Source organism: Sphaerodactylus townsendi, linkage group LG02, assembly GCF_021028975.2.
Source record: "Sphaerodactylus townsendi isolate TG3544 linkage group LG02, MPM_Stown_v2.3, whole genome shotgun sequence".
NCBI lineage: Eukaryota > Metazoa > Chordata > Lepidosauria > Squamata > Sphaerodactylidae > Sphaerodactylus > Sphaerodactylus townsendi.
In genome coordinates this window covers 147,909,922-147,927,696 of record NC_059426.1, presented here as the reverse complement: position 1 = coordinate 147,927,696, position 17,775 = coordinate 147,909,922, and positions in this window count along the sequence as shown.

Here is a 17,775-nt window from a genome sequence, read left to right as displayed (position 1 = left end):
GGACCTTTTCCTGTGTTTGAAAAGAAGAATTCCTTAAATACAGTGGAGTTCAGTATCTTGACAGTGCCCCCTGTCCACCCAGCACAAGTAGTGAAGTGAATATCATTCTCTATTGAAATGTCCTGGCTCTGGAATGCAATAATACAAAATCTACTCTTAAAAAATCAACTCAGTCTTGAGTGGTAACTTTAACAAATGCTCCAACATTTCACAGCATTTCTTTTCTATTAAGTGTGCTCAGCATTTGTAGTATGTTAGAAAATAAGCCAACTGAATGAGTCAACTCCATAGGCTGGGTGTCAAGGCTTGCCAAACAATTCTTGTAATATTAATATCAAACATACATGTCTCCAGCCCCCAGAAAGCAAATCTTTCTACATTTAGATATCAGTTCTGCAGCAAAAAAATGTTAGTAAGTATTTAGCCTTGGGCCACTGCTCATTAAAATACTGAACAATGGAAAAGGGAGAAATTCCATTCTGTAACAGAATATGAAGTCAAACATTTAAAAAATCAAGCATATATTCACTAGAGTAGAATTTAAATGCACGATTGGAATCTTAAATCAAAGGGTTCTTTGCTTGCTGATGCTTATGCCCTAAAAGGGTATTTTTCTAGGTCAGATAAAAGATCCATTCTCTCTACCATTCTGTTTAGAACAGTGGTTGATAAGATACCTCTGAGAAGTTTACAAGTCCAGTCTGATGGGTTTTTTAATAGCTATTACCTTTTAATCTTACCCATCCTCCAAGCAGCTCAGAGTGACTTATGCTGTCCTCTTCCTTCTCCCCCCCCCCCTCAAAATAACCTCATGTAGCTGGATAGGCTGAGAGAGAATAGTTATTTCCAAATCATCAAGTTTGGATGTTCTAGTCCAGCACTCTAACCACTACACCAAATTGGCTCCATTGTTTGGACTCACAACTAGTGGTCAGGAGGGTACTGTTTCTATATAGGTAGGTTCCATGTAACTATCACAACTTATAGCTGTTGGTAGCTCATTCTTCCACAAAAGTCACAGCTACTTTTGAAAACTTTGTAAATCAGTGACCATCATCATATTTTGCTTAATAAGCTTTATATGTTACTTTTGCCTTTTGTGAAGTTCTTCCTTTTGTTTGTCATGAACTACAGCAAATCCATATAACTGTGGGATCCAATGGTTCTGTATGTGAGGGTGAAAAATATTTACTTCTTCTATGCCATTCACTGGTTTATAACTTTAGAGACAGGATCCAAGCATTACTTATCTACCCCTGATGTAAACTTGTAATATGTCTCCTCATATACACACAATCTCCCTGAGCCAAAAAAAAAACCCCACCCTGAAATTATATGAATGGTAATGAGCTTCCATCTTGGGCAAATACCCCATACAAGGCCTGGTGTTTTTTTTTTGCTATGAAGTCATAGTCAATTAAAGTCTACCCCATAAGGTTTACAAAACAAGAAATGTTCAAAAGTGGTTTCCTTTGGCCTTTCTCTGCATAGTGACCCTAGTATTCCTTGATATTCTCTTAACCAAGTACTAAACAGGGCTGCCCTGCTTAGCTTCTGAGTTGTGATTAGATCAGACTAACCTGGGTTATCCAGGTCACAGCTGCTAAGGTATACCTCACATATTCAAAGTGGCTCATGACAACACACTTATTTTTAAATGCTTCAGTTGTTTTATCTATGGCTTCTGTTGTGAATCCACTAAATGTATCCACCTACTATTGGCTCCTCAGGCCCTTGCCCAGATTTTTGTTTTGTCCCACTCCTATTAACCATCCTGTCTTTGGGCTATCCACTAACATTTCTGTCTCTCACTGTAGATTTATTGTGACCTGAAATCCTGTAAGGTTCTCCCACCAATCTCAGACCCACCATCTCTCTCCTTTGCTCAGTTTTCTGTCTCTCTTCTCTGCCTTTTCCCACCAGCAACACCAACTTTTTTCCCCTTTAAATTTCTCCTCAGTTCATTGCATTTCTTTTTTCTCTCTGGACTCCCTGTCATTCAGCTTCCCAACTGCATGACCTCTTCCCAGTCCTTGGCTGGTGAAGTTCTGAACAGTTTAATTTGGATTATCATTTCTAAAACAGAAAAATCACAGTGAAGTAATGTATTGTCGAAGGCTTTCATCGTCGAATATTTAGGTGCTGTAGCTTCGTTAAGGCCGTTCTAGTAGTGACAGTTTCCTGACGTTTCGCCTGCATCTGTGGCTGGCATCTTCAGAGGATCATCTTCAGAGGATCATCTTCAGATGATCCTCTGAAGATGCCAGCCACAGATGCAGGCGAAACGTCAGGAGAGAATGCTGCTAGAACACGGCCATACAGCCCGGAAACCACACAGCAACCACAGTGAAGTAACTTTTCTGATCCCTGTTTTTATGTCTATAAGAAGACCATATGGTAATAGTACAAGTTGTCCATATTCTGGACATCCCTTAAAAAACCTACAGCTTTCTTCACCTAAAAAGCAAGTCATGTGTGTGGAAAGCAAGTCATGTGAATGGTTCATAATGATTTATTAAACACACTGTAATGATATGCAAACTGGCTCTAGATATGCTCCCATTAGTTGGAATAAATGAGGCAGGTGAGACCTTTATTTGCCCAGAACATCCCGTCCTTGAGTACATGAACAACTTTAAATATGCACTTCAGAACTGTGTGGGAGGATCTGTTTGCCACTGCATGTTAGTCAGCTCAGATATATACCATTTTTGACACTCCAGAACTGATCAAATGTTTTGAAAAAGAAATCAGTCAATCTTCTCTTCCTCTTTATCATCTGAATAAAACATAAGGAATGGTCTTCTCCAAAGACCTGTACAATTCCAATTAACATTAATGGAAATTATGAATGCACATGACAGGCAATTGGGCTCCACAGTGTAGTAAGGGAAACATCACATGTAGATTTGCGAAGTGGCATTTCAATTAACATTTGCCTCAAAAGTGCCAGCTGCCTGCCTTTTGGCTTAATGGGAAACCTTGCAATGAAGCCACAATTATGTTAAATATGCTTCCACACAAGGAATGGTTGAGTAAAACTGCAGTCTTGATGAATATGCTAAACACGGTGCTGCTATTTGCAGAATAACTATTGATGAACCTTTTTCTCAGGTTTAGATAACACTCTACAACATAATTTTCCTCGGCAAACTCATTACAATAGATTGAATTTATGAACCATCGCGTGATTCATATTGCATAATCAGAAAATATTGCTTTCCAGGCTCCGACATGTATTATCATTCTAGGGGTGGACTCCCTGGTGGATGAGGCTTCATTTGACAAAGGGTATTCTATTTCCTTTTTTTTTTATCACTTCAAGTAAAAGTATCCTCAAATGCTTTCCAATAGTTTATGTAGCATACTTTCAGATATCATTTCATAGAGGGAGTTCACAAGAGAAAGAGTTGTAGGCAACTGTCCTCTGGAATTCCACAGAATAATCCATTATGGATCTAGTATAGTTTTAAGGAAATTCAATAAGATTTAGGGGGGGTGTTATTCAGGAAAATTAGAGAATCTACTTCCAGCATATTACTAAGCCTTATGCTGGCACTTTTCTGACTTATTTTGAACTATGAAAAATATATGTCTATGAATTTTAAAAAAAATCTTTGGTGCCTGTGATCTCTCCAAAAATACATACCAAAGAGACATGGATTCTGTTGAATCTAAAAATCCATAAAATTATTGGAATGGAACATCAATGGTGCATCACATTTATGATGGAACAATTGGAACTCAGCTATACTTACCTTCAGGGCCAGCCTAGATTTGGGGGACTTATCGTTGGACCTTTTGTGCTTTTTCAAAAGTGTTAAACCTTCTTTCCCCTAGTGCTCTGGCCTTGATCCCAAGCAGGCTTTCTCTCATTCAGTTTTAGCATGAGTTTTTGTGAGTCAGGGCTCACTTCTTTAGTTGCTTGTTGGCAAGAAATCAGTTCTGAGATATTGATAAGAAAATCTCAAGAGTGAGAAAGACTGGCACTGAGAGGCTTGGTGTCTATCTTCAGCCCTTGCTCTCCCCCCTCCAGGTGATTTTTTTTCATAAATAGAGATGTGCCAAAAATGGATTTGGGTATTTTGGACCCAAAAATGTTCAAGATTCCTGAATAGTCCTGCATCTCCATACTAGCTTCTTTCTTTTTTTGCTGTTAATCTTTTAGGTGCTACTGAACTTCTGTTTTAGCAAAGGACAAGAAAGACCCCCTCACTTCTGCAGGAGTCTATCGTATACTCTGCAGATGTTGAAATAGGAACCACAAAACACAGCATTCAGACTCGTATTAAGGAGCATAAAAAACACTGTCGGCTTAACCATCCTGAAAAATCTGCACTAGCAGAACATGTTCTAAACAAAACTGAACATAACATTTTATTTGAAAACACTGAAATTCTGGACAATCCGGAAGGTTACTATATCAGACTGCATAGGGAGGCCATTGAAATTCACAAACATCAAGACAACAGCAACAAGAAAGAAGAGACTCTAAGAATTAATAAAGCTTGGCTTCTGAGAATTAACAAAGCTTGGCTTCCAGTACTTAAAAACACCAGAAGCAAAGGCTAAGGGCATACTAAATTCGTGGACAATGGACTCCACCCAAACACAGGATTTGCATTCACCAATACTACTGCTGCTGCTGCAGGGAATGCAAATGCAACTACAATGTAAATAAACTGATAACCCCACCCACAATACAATGCACTCAACCACACCTTTGCATAGCAAGTTCCACCCAAACACTTTCTGATTGGTTCCCCACCCTGGGTCATGGACAATATATACCCCACTAAACATTCTCTTCTCACTAGACACAGTGTGTAACAGACTTCTGTCTGTGATACACCTCTGAAGATGCCAACCACAGATGCAGGTGAAATGTTAGGAACAAGATCTACCAGACCACGGCCACACAGCACAGAAAACCCACAACAACAAGTTGAATCCAGCCGTGAAAGTCTTCAACAATACCTAGAGCATTTCTTTGTCACTTTTAGTAAGAACTGCTGGTAAATTCATGAGGCTTCTTTTGTCAGACAAAAAATATCTCACAGTGCTGTGCCTCAAAACCCTCCCACTGGTTTCTGGGCACCAGGGTCACAGCTAGGAGGAACTGCACCCGGGGCACGTGAACACCCTGCGCCCCTGCCATGCCCCTGCCTGCCCCCAGCATGCCCCACCTGGAACACACCCACCAAGCGACCGCACTGGCACAAACCCAGTGCATTGAGCACCCCCCGTCCCCTTGGCACTACACCCCTGCTGGACACTATTTGGTAACTCTATTCCACAGGGACCAGCAGGTGGTGCATGGCTGTCAGTCATTACCGAAAACACATGGCAAATATCATGTCTTGTTCAGCCCTTAGCAGTTAATGAATATTGTTGGTTGCTGGTACAAGGTATAAGCTCTCTCAAAAGCTGTTCTACTGCAGACCATCGTGGCTACCTTCTGAAGTAATGTTATTGGATTACAATTCTACGTTGGGTTTGACCATTAGCTGAGCCCCCCCCCCCCCAAAAAAAAAGCACTGTGGCTTGAAATTAATCTCAATCTTCAGAAATGTTTGGGCTTAGTAGGGATTTTTGTTTCAATGTCTGTTAATCAGCTTCCTGTACTGAAATAATGCTGCAGAAATCAACTCAAGCCCAGCAGATTATGCTAGCATTCTGAGGTGCGAGCTAGTAAGCTGTCTCCTCCAGCCTCTGAGATGCCAAGAACACAGCAGGGTACATTCCTCTGTTTCAGGGTTTATTTAATTGGTTCGGCATAGTCACCCCATTCAAACAAAAGCAAACACCATATTTTTAAAAGATCTGTGCTGGGGACACAAGCTGCTTCTGTCTTGCTTTAGTGATGCCTAATAATGAGCAGTAATCTTTTCCTTGACAATCTCTCCTTTTTTCTGGGTCAAAACCCCCCTCCCCCATATAATCCCCCACCCTAATTTTTATTCATCTCAAATGGGGTTGCACCTAGATTCTTAAATCTATTGACTGGAAGTACAATGCAATTGTATGCCTCCAAGCAGAGTACCATTCTCAGTACCTGATAAATCTTGCTATTTGCAAGAAGTGGCAAAGGGTTGCGAGGAAAAGACCCAGGTCCTTTTTTTTTTTTTTTGTATTTTAGTCTGACAATCAGTCTGTAGCATCTGAGCTGGAAACTGTGAAATATTCCTCATAAAAAGAGCCTCCATTAAAAGACAGAATTTTTTTGCAGTTTGTTCTTAAGTGTATTGATTTGCAAATGATTTTGCTGTCCTTTCTCGACTTGAGTTCCAAGTCACAATCTTGCTACTGCCATTTGCCATGATCAATAAGAACTGTTTTCCCAAGGCACTGCTAGACAATTTGTTTATCTTGTTTTCTCAGCAGAGAATTTGTTAGGGATGCAATGAATATCCAGGAAGAAACCTCCTCTCTAGACCATCTTGGATACCTACAGTGAATAAATACTGTGTATCTCCTATTTATTTTCTGTGTAACCAGACTACCTCCTCCTCTCTTTTAAAGATGATGCTTTTTTGTCATTAGGTTAGTACAGATTTGCACACACACAAAAAAAGATCTGGCCACAGTAACCATGCTCTTGTAACATCCTCATTAGATTACTGCACTATGTCCTTATGGAGGCCTGTCTTTGAAATCTGTCCAGAAACCTCTGTTGATCTAAAATGGGATAGCTGGGCTTTTCTTGTCGATTTATACTGGGGACTTAACACACTTGTGCTGAATGATCTGTAATCCCTGTTGTTTGTTTATGGGCAAAATTATAAGGAAAAATAGTAGCAGCAGCAGCAATTTGAGTTTATACCAGTGGTGGGATCCAAAAAATTTAGTAACAGGTTCCTATGGTGGTGGGATTCAAAATGTGGTGCAGCGCCAATGGGTCTGGGGGGGCACAATGGGGGTGTGGCCGGGCATTCCGGGGCGGGGCATTCCTGGGCGGGGCTGTGGCAAGGATGCAGCCGCTGCACCGCTCCTTGGGCTGGAAACAAATGCATGCAGGCGCACGTTGCCACGCACGCCGGTGCACCTCCTGCTAGACTGCATAATTAAGGCAAAAATCACGTGGCCAAATCACCAATTAGTAACCCCCTCTCGGCACACACAAATAAATAGTAACCTACTCTCGGGAACCTGTGAGAACCTGCTGGATCCCACCTCTGGTTTATACCCTGCTTTTTTCTGCTGCTAAGAGTCTCAAAATGGCTTATAATCACCTTCCCTTCTACTGCCCACAACAGGCACCTTGTGAGGTAGGTTCAGCTGAGAGAGTTATGAGAGAACAATAACTAGCCCAAGGTCACCCAGCAGGCTTCATGTGAAGGAGTGAAGAATCAAACATGGTTCTCCAAATTAGAGATTACTGGTAATTACCTTTACGATCCCAAATGGCTTGAAAATGGGGTATTTGCAGGATTTCCTTCTTCAGGTCCAGCCCACCAGTTACTATCTGCCTCAGTTCCTAAGCTAACTAAGCACAAATACATGCCCACTCAATGCAACATGGGAATTTGATCTTTGCCCTTTTGAAAATCTTGCCAATTTTGAATTTCTGGTTTAATAGCCATTTCAAACTTTGGCCTCTGATCTGCTCAGCTTTTAGTATGTTACACCTGCATACAAAGCAATATATTTTGCTTCAGCTTAAGGTATACTCAGACACTGTAATGAAGTATGTGCAAGTAGGCTTCCCATAAAGCTTCACAGCAAATGGCCTCTGTCTTATTAGCTACGATAATTTGATTGGATCTTCTGTTTGTAATTGCTATTATGTCTGATACATTATGCTCATACAAGAAAAATGTTTCTTATGCTAAAGGGTGAAGATGGAAAATAAAGAATCTCAAGTCCATTAATTATGGAATAAAGATAGCACGACAGAACAAAAGCATGTTTAAAGGGCTTTTGGATCAGCAGTAATTGAATGAAATGCTAGGCAATGTTCCTAGATTTCAGTTAGCTGATTTCTTATGTGAATCAATGTCAGCCATGCAAACTTAGCACCCTTTTTCTCCTTGGCAGTTCCCTCTGTGAGTGGTATGCCTGTGAAAGCATCTATGTGTCCATATGGGAGGAAGAAATATTATAAATAAATTAATTTATTGACTTGTTCTGCTAATTGATTATAATGTCGTCAAAGTCAGAAGAAGAAGAAAAAGAAAGGAAGAAAAAGAAGAAGAAAAAGAAAAAGAAGAAGAAGAAGAAGAAGAGAGTTGGATGTATATCCCCCTTTCTCTCCTATAGGATATACTCAAAGGGGCTTACAAACTCCTTACCCTTCCCCCTCTCACAACAAATACCCTGTGAGGTAGGTGGGGCTGAGAGAGTTCAAAAGAACTGTGACTAGTCAAAGGTCACCCAGCTGGTGTGTGTTGGAGTGTCAGGCTAATCTGAATTCCCCAGATAAGCCTCCACAGCTCAGGTGGCAGAGCAGGGAATCAAACCCAGGTCCTCCACCTGCTCTTAACCGCTATGCCACTGCTACTCTGTGAACTACCTGGGTACAGAGACATGAAAAGGATTGTCAATGCTCTTTCAAAGGTTTGTTTTCACGGACTGTCAGTCATGCAGTAACCCTGAAAAAACTCTCAGTATCTCAGCTGTCACATGCATTTCTATCTTATGTCCCCTTGCATGTAATTCCAGCTGTTTCAGTTGCTCTGCCTTTTCCTTTTTGTCTTTGGAACCACACAATGATTCTTTGTGACCCTGTTGCACAACGTAGGCAAAAGAGAGTATTGCTGAAAGAGCAAAACTATGTCAACTGATTACTTGCTCGAAGTCTGATAACAACTCACAGTACCAATGCCATACCACGATGGAACCTGTTGTGTTTGACATTGTTCACATTGTTTCACTGTAGATTGAAAGAATCTGTATGTTAAAGATGGACAGAGTGAAGGGAACTGCATCTGGTAAATACTAGCCTAATAATATCAAGGTACCCCAGGGGCATACTGCCCGTGGGGAAATCAGTGGTGGGATCCAAAAATTTTAGTAACAGGTTCCCATGGTGGTGGGATTCAAACTGTGGCATAGCACCAATGGGGCTGGGTGGGGCACGATAGGGGCGTGGCCGGGCATTCCGGGGGGTGGGGCATTCCTGGGCGGGGCTGTGGCAAGGACGCAGCCACTGCGCCGGTCCTTGGGCAGGAAACGAATGCACGCAGGCGCAGGCTGCCACACACGCCGGTGCACCTCCTGCTAGACTGCTTCAAGTTCTGCGCTCTACTGCTGAGAGGAGGGGTGTAACTAAGGCAAAAATCACGTGGCAAAATGACCAATTAGTAACCTCCTCTTGGCACACACAAATAATTAGTAACCTACTCTTGGGAACCTGTGAGAACCTGCTGGATCCCACCTCTGGGAGAAATGTGGGGTCACATGTCCCCTGGCACATGCCATCCTATCACAAGACCCCCCCTGCAAAATCACCCCACACATGGTACCAGCCCTTGGTGCCAGCAGCAGCACGTGTGGTGGTGTGGTGCAGTGCTGTGCGGGGAAGCCTTGGCGCCCTCCAATTGATTGCCATGGCTCCTCAGCCAGGCCCGGGCAATCGCCTGCCAGGCAGCTGGGGAGCCAGCCAGGCAGCCCCCCCCCCCCCCCGCAGCTGCTGCTGCTGGTGCCCCTCTCAGTAAAGGTAGCTGCAACCGTGGCCACCGGTGGGCCCCCAGTGGGCCCGAAGCTGGTGAGTATAGTCTGGGCACAGAGAGAACTGTTGGGTGCCATGCTGCAAGAAAAGTTGGATGCAAGGACCTGACTGGCACCTGGCAGCTCTCTGTCAGCCTGCACCATTCTCGGCCTAGCAGTTTGCACATCTGCATCAAGGACGCAACCAGTGGCGTTCCTAGGCAAACTGGCGCCCTGGGCAAAACCTGAGTTGGATGCCCCCCCCCCCCAAAGGCGGCCACCTTCCCCCACCTGCACCAGATCCAAGTCCCGCAGCCCCAGCATGGCTTCGGAGGACTCTTGCGAGTTGTGTCCCAGCAGCTACTCGGTGCAATAACATACCGGCTCTCCCTTCTCCTCCTCCGGCTACTCTCCCAATCAGCTGCCCCGACCGCCTGCCCAGTCCTGGATCTACCTACAGGACTGGAAGCAACCTAGCAAAAATATTTCCAAAAAGCCTGACCTCTTTGCACCACTTGTCAGCCCATCTGTTCTCCAAGCCGCTGCGTTTTCTTTTAGCTGTCTTTGCGTCCCACCCACCCGAAGCAAAAAAAAAAAAACCCCTGCACCAAGCCACATGCATTTGCAAACCAGCAAAAAAACCCAACGCAGATCGCCTCAGCCAGCCGGGGAGAGGGGCAAGGGCAGCCCTGCCGAGAGCTGCAGGGGCTGGTGGGGGGTCCCCCCGCAGAGCTCTGTTCCCCCCTTCTCTTTCGCACTCTCTCTCTCTCTGTGCTTTCTTTTTCAGTTCCTGGAGATTGGGGAGGAAATGGCCAAGGCGAGGGTTGGGTTGCTGTGGCGGCAGCAAAGGGCTGGGGCTGGCGCAGGGATGGAGTGCGCCCCCTCCTCTCTTTCTCTCCCGACTTTCGGGGGTTGGAGCACAGCAGGCCTCGGGAAGGGTGAGGAGGGGTCCAAAAATGGGAGGCCCTAGGAGCGGAAAGTCAGAGGGAAGAAGTCCTCAAGGGCGCAGACTGCAGGCAGAGCCCCCCCCCCCCGCAGCACCCGGAGGAGCCCGGACAGGCCAGCACTCTCCCAGGAAGCTGCTGCTCCTACGCAGGAAGGAAACCGGCCTGCCAAAGGGCCGCAAGGTTTCAGCAACCTCCGCCAGCACACCATCGCTGCCCCCTCTCCTGGAATTAATCCAATACTTAAACTGGAGCATCTCTGCCTAGGCTCCCATGCTTAGAGGCACTCCTGGGGGGTGGAGAAGCGACAGGCCCCGCGTTTCCTACCATCCACACCAAGCCACAGACACACAGCCCCAGGACTGTGAATGCACCTCCTGGCCTGACTCCTCTCTGCTGGAGCATCCTGCCCCGTTAGGGCTGAGATCCTGTGCCCTACCCAACTGCGGGTGCCAAAGGGAGTGTGTATGTGGGGGGGGGGGAGCCGAAGATATTTCGGAGGCTGCTGTTGGGCAAGTCTTTCTGGGTGGAAGTCCAAGTGACTTTTGGGCATTTAAAAATTAGAAGGCGCCGGCTAATAATCTGAATATATGCGTGTGTGCGTACGGGTGCGCATGTGCGAGAGAGAGAGACTAAGAAGCTGGAAGGCGGGAGGAGTGATCCTGCGCAACATTCACACATGCAGCTGTATTAGTTATTGATTTATTTTATTAAATGCTAGTTTCAAGTGCTCTGATCCACAGCTGAAGGCGGCTCCATTAGCATAACACTGATGTTTAATTTTCATACGCATAATTAGCCATATATTTAACACTAATAGCAACGCGCAACGCCTTTGCCGGTTTGAAACAGCCTGGGGGGGGGAATACAGTCTTTTTATAAAAAAATAGAACACCGCCCCTTCCCTGGGCTACACCTAGATTTGTTGAGGGCACGCGCAGAGTCCCCAGCTCGGTAATCAAGTGCACATTTTGGCAAAAGGAGAACACACCAATTAAAAAAATGAAAATTCCACACAAATTACATTGCTGATGGCGTCACAGATATTAGTGGAAAGGGTTTCCTCCCTCTGTCTCTCTTGCTCACTCGCTGATGGGTGGAGACCCCAACCGGCTCCCCAGCAGAACTCCCACCCTCCCACAAGAGCTCCAAACTCCTCTGGGATGCCTGAGGGCGGCTCAAAGGGATTCCTCCATGGCTTCCTTCCAGAGGAGGACACCCCGCGGGTGTCCCCCACTCACTCAGCCCACCCCAGCCAGCCCCGTGGTAGTGGCCTTGTGCTGGATCTGAGCTGTAGTGCCGCTCCTCCTCCTCCTGGCTGGGCGAGTGCCGCTCTCCGCAAGGCGGCTCAGCTATATGAGTTTCTTAAAGGGGCAATTCCCCAACGATTGCTTAAAGGGGAAAGCAATCTTTAAGCAAACTTTGGAGAATTACCCTTTTAAGAAACTCATAGATAGAGGCTCAGACTGATTGCCGGAGCTGCAGTCTGGAGCCGAGCCTGAGCCTCGGGTGAATGAGGGGGTTGAGTGGGGCCGGCGGGCGGGTGGCAGGAGCCTGCTGGATGCCCCCCCCCGCATGACCCCTGATTTTGCCCAATGGGTGGGATGCTCACTGAACTTTGGAGGTGCCGCGGAGGCGGAGCTCTCCCCCTTCCTCTGAGTCTGACTTGCTCGGCTGCTCGGGTGGTTTGTGTGGGCTGGGCCAGCCACCATGGGGAGTGGGCGGGGCTCCAGCTCAGGACTTTTGACGCCCCCACGTGACCTATAATTCCAACGCCCAAGGCAGCTGCCCTCTCTGCCCAATGGGTGATCCGCCTCTGGACGCAACGATTATCATCGCCCGAGGCAAAGGAGACCTCTCCCTGCTCATATGTAACTAGTCAATAGAGCTTCAACATTCACTCTTTTCTAACTTCCTCCAAAGGAATGAACCGCCTGCCGTAAACAATGCTTCTGTTCCCACCATCCTTTATTATGCTGATATTATGGGAATGCGAAGGTGTGGGGGATTATGGGTTGAACCATTTTGTAACTTACAGATGTATATCAGAGGCCAGAGAATCAAACTTTAGTTTCAGCTATCTGATCCTTGGGCTGACACGGTTCCAATAAAGCTCTTGAAACTTTCTTGAGTCTCATTAGATGACTGGAGTAAAAGACCCTAACACTCTCTCCATGCCCAGATCATGCTCAGCAGTGGCTCTGGTTGCTGCTGCCTTCAGGAAGCAAGCCTCTGGGCACAGTTCCACAGAAGCTGGGTGCAAGCACCCGGCTGGCACCCAGCGGCTCCTTGGCCGGGCCTGGGCACTCACCGGCCAGCCAGGGAGCCAGCCAAGCATCCCCCCACCATGGTTGCTGCAGCTGGGGCCCCTCTCCGTGAAGGCAGGAGCAGACCCACGGCAGACCTGAAGCCAGCGAGTGTGGCCCGGTTGCTGCTCCCTTCACAGGGAGAGTCACCAGGCACCAGCAGCAGTAACCGTGGGGGGGGGTATGGAAGTGGCTGGCTGGCTCCCCAGCTGGCTGGCAAGCACCTGGGCCCAGCCAAGGAGCCGCTAAGCCATCTGCTGTCATGAGCCAGCTCTGTCTTTGCAGCACCCGTCTGTTCCGCCTCCTTCCCTCTGCCTGGGGAGGGCAGGAGACAGACTGCAGGGAGGCTGGGGGGAGGGCATCCAGAGCAGGTGTTGTCCCTGGGTGCCATTCCCCCCCCCCCCCGTGAGGGACCCATGGACTTTTGCAGCAATATTCTACCAGTGCAACAATATTCTAGCAGTGCAACAGGATCTGTCTAAAATCAATGCTTAGCAGCATGGTGCATAAGGATAAGTGCATGGTCACTGCACTTATCAATTTAAGTACAAGTTCCTACTGGACCACCTTTTTCTGTATTGGTCTTCACTTCCAGAACTCAACAAATTAGCCCATCTGAAACCCACTGTGGGAGTCCTACAGAAATCTAGGCTGAACCCTGCTTGCTGAACATTTATACTTATTTGTAAGAGCAAGATAACATGGTCATATATATTGATTGGATTTCCTTTACTTTCTTCTGCTTACCTTGACAGCTGATATCCCGATGGCTCTGTTATATTGCCAGAGTGCCACCCTATAAACAGGAAAAGGTATTCATAATTGAGAGTTGTAAAAGTGCCTGATCATAATTAAACTTATAAGCTCAGCATCTCAGATATTGTACGTGACTCAAGCAACAAATCAGGTCTCAAGAAGGAATGAACATAATGAAATATTCTTTTAAAAAATCTTCTACTTGGCAATTTCATGCTATACAAAAAATCTGCATAAATTTTAATCTCCCAGTCATAAACAGACATTGAACAACCACTTTCCCGTAGGTTAACTAGCTTTTAAAAAAGTCATATTTTTTTCTTTACCCCTGCTGATTTGTTCAAAGCCAACCTCTCAAAATACAATTGGCTACCAACAGAGGAAAGCTGCAACACAGCCAAGAAATCTGTGCTCATTTACACTGCCTGAAGACTCTACTAATGTTTAATAATGCAAGGTTTCAACTTAGCATACAATTAAACTTGGCTTCAAAATATCTTCCCCTCAAAATAGCAAAGTCTGTGTAATAACATACACCAACATTTCAATGAAATGAAGCTAAAACAGGTCCATTCCAAATGCACGCCACAAATAGAAGACTTTTGTCCTACTGTCCTGGTGTGTATTTTGGGGAGAAAAATCAATGTCAAATCACTACTACATATCTGTCATCCAAGCAGCCCAGAGAGATGCTAGGTTAAAGTTATAAAACTGTCCAAGGTAGTCTAATAAATTTCATGGTGCAGCAATCTGGACAAACCTGTAGGACCTAAACATCAGAAGGATGCCTCCACCGGCCCAGCTGGAATTAAAAATGGTGAGACCAGAAGTGATATACTGCCACCACTGAGAGAGCAGGACCCTTCCTGCCAGTGGCCTTAAAATTTGCCAGCCAGATGAAGATAGGGAGAAAAGGGAGAAAAGGTAAGACAGAGAAAGATAGGGCAGATGCTGGAGAGGAATAGAAGAACAGAATGGCGATGGGGGCTGCAGCTGTGGGGCCCAAGGAGCCAGGCAAGGTGCTGGTAAAGTGTTGGACATTGAGCTGGATGCCTGGGTGGGGCCAGTGGCTGAGACCGGAGATCACAAAGAGCAAGGGGCACTAGCAGAGTTGGCCCCAGGGCTGGGAAAGTTTTGAAGGACAAAGGAGAATGAGGAGAAGAGGAGACCTTGGAGTGGAGGGCAGGCTCTACCTGGTCTGCAGAGGAGAATTTGCTGGTGGTCCCGAGCCCCAGGACTGTTCAGCTGGCTTCGACAAAGGCCAGGGCTTTTACGGCCCTGGCCCCAGCCTGGTGGAATGCTCTCCCTGGTGACATCTGTGCTCTGAAGATCTTGTCACAATTCCGCAGGGCCTGTAAAACAGAGCTGTTCTGCCGGGCCTTCTCTGTTGAGCCAGCCGAACCTTCCTTTTTCTTTTAAATCATCTCTGGTCCTCATTCAGATGTGGCATGTGCACTCTGGTTTTGTTTTTATGGGCTCCCATGTTGGATTGTTTTAATGCCATCTTTGTAATTGTTTTCATTTATGTATTTATGCTTTTAAAATGTTTATTTATAGTATATTTATTGTGTTTTTGGATTGTATTTATTGTAAGCTGCCTTGAGTCATTGAGATATGGTGGGGTATAAATGCAATAGATAGATAGATAGATAGATAGATAGATAGATAGATAGATAGATAGATAGATAGATAGATAGATAGATAGATAGATAGATAGATAGATAGATAGATAGATAGATAGATAGATAGATAGATAGATAGATAGATAGATAGATAGATAGATAGATAGATAGATAGATAGATAGATAGATAGATAGATAGATAGATAGATAGATAGATAAAGGACCAGAAGAAAAGGAGGACCAGGTAACAGAGGCCCAAGGACATTGTATTAAATTAAATGTATTAAATTCAATTCTGTACATTGAATTTAATACATAGATTTTGGTTGCACATTTTTAGATTGAGATGCACATAGAAACTGACAGATTGGTGAAAATACAAGTCAAAGGGATGCAATGTTGTATCAGTTGAGGGAAGCTCAGGTCAATGTAATCACTTGTGCAATTTCATATCTGGTATAGACGTTATTTTGTTTTAGTATCTTCTTTTGATGATATCCAAGAAGATAATTTTGTAGTGTACCATTTCTTCAAGGCTTGCAGTAAATGAATTATCCAGTGCAGTTCACACTTATAGTTATTTGAAAATGGCATGGTGCCCAGAAACATATTATGGGTAATGGGTTGGCTACTTTGGTCCTTGACCTATGTCAGGGTTCTGTGATCAATTTGGCAGTAAATCTTCATTAATAAGTATATATGTTTATGGAATCTCTTATTGTAGGTAGGCATTATTGACATATTGGTTTATTCAGTGGGATTTATAAAAGAGAAAGCAGAGAAAGCTATTATTAATATAGCTTATCATACGTTACCTTAAATTATTTATCATATTTTTAATTACATAATCTGAAAACATATTATACATCAAACCAGGTGGTGGAATCTCCTTGGAGGTTTTCAAAGAGTATACATGTGTTAAGTATCGTCAAGTGACTTTTGATTCATGACAACCCTATGAATTAATGATCTCCCAAATATCCTATTGTTAACAGTCCTTTCCGCACAGCACAAAAAGAGGCGACTGCCTCTTTTCACTTCACACAACCAAAATAAGATATCCAGGGGATGTTTTAAAAAGAGGTAGCTTCTGGTGTGCTTTCCAGACAGCAAGGCCATCAGAAGGGAAAAGATGCTCTTTCCCACCCGACCATTTTGCTCTCTGGTCATTTTCACCTTCAGCTTATACCTGATACTTTGTGTGCAACTGGAGGGATTATTTGCTGCTGGTTGCCCCAGGATATTTTCTCTGCAGACCCCAATCCTGAGCACCTTTTCAGTCCAAAAAGTATGTAGTTGTACTCAGCTGGTTGTTACGCTAGCTCAACAGTAAGAAATGTTTTTGAAATTAGCAATGGAGAATAACTCAGCTTGGCAGTGAGGAAGGCTAGTGAGGGGATCTTTTCAACAGCTATACTAGAAAATGGCTTGAAACGTTCTACAGAGAATACCAGGAGACCAAATTGTAATTAAATATTTTTATAGGTTTTTGGTAAAAACATTCATACAGTGAGACATGGAGAAGCATACACACAGTTTCTGAGAGATATGAACAGGAGGAAAAATAGGTTTGGATGAAAGATTAGGGCGGGGGGTTGCGGGAACTTATACATTACTTTGGTTCAGGTGAGAAGTTCTTGATGAAGGCAAGGATTCAAATGGCCAGCATGTGAAACAAGCGAAGGATGATATATCATGACTCAAAACCAGGTTCAGGCTAGTAAAGAGCGGGAATGAGCCAGCAAGCTCGCTGGGAGCTAGCTAGTGCTAGAGTTAGTAAAGAGCTGCAATGAGCCAGTGAGTTCACTAGGAGCTAGCAAAGAGTGCAATTAAAGAGCACAGAGCTTGGGGTGCGCTGCACTTTTATACCTCTTAGTGCAGTTTGGGGTGAGAGCAAGGAGCTCTCTTCCTGAAACTTCCTGGATTTCCAGGCAGAGGGTTTTTTAAAGAGTCTTCTCAGGTGTATCATGCAGATTTGGCTGAGGCTTGAGTAGTCAGGGAAGGAGGTGGTTGATATAGGCAGTAAGATGCAAAATTTTGTGGTGGGGTGTTTCCTAGGTCCTTTGTATTACAGCAACCTTGGCAGGGTGTGGTAATCAAGATATGTCCACGAGGCTTCCAGTCTCTGTTGACTGAATTAACCCTTTCACTGATTTAATTTTACTGACACTTGGCCTGTTTTTGGTTTGGACACTCTGCTACACACACACATGGCTGCTGGCATTTAACAAAACATATTGTATGAAAAATATATTAAATCTGTTATTCAATAAAGTGGGGTAAAAAGGGTAAGGCAACATGGTCCTGATTATTCCGGCAATATTTAATTTTCTTTTTATTTATGTTTTTGATGAGCCAACTTCAAAGATACACAGACATGCATAAGAGAATCTTAGCTGCTTGGAGGACTGCTATTGAAAAGCATTGGGACCATGGAGGACGTTCTTTGTAGTCCAAATGGGAGTTATCCGAGTGGCTGGAGCACCTTCCCTATGAGGA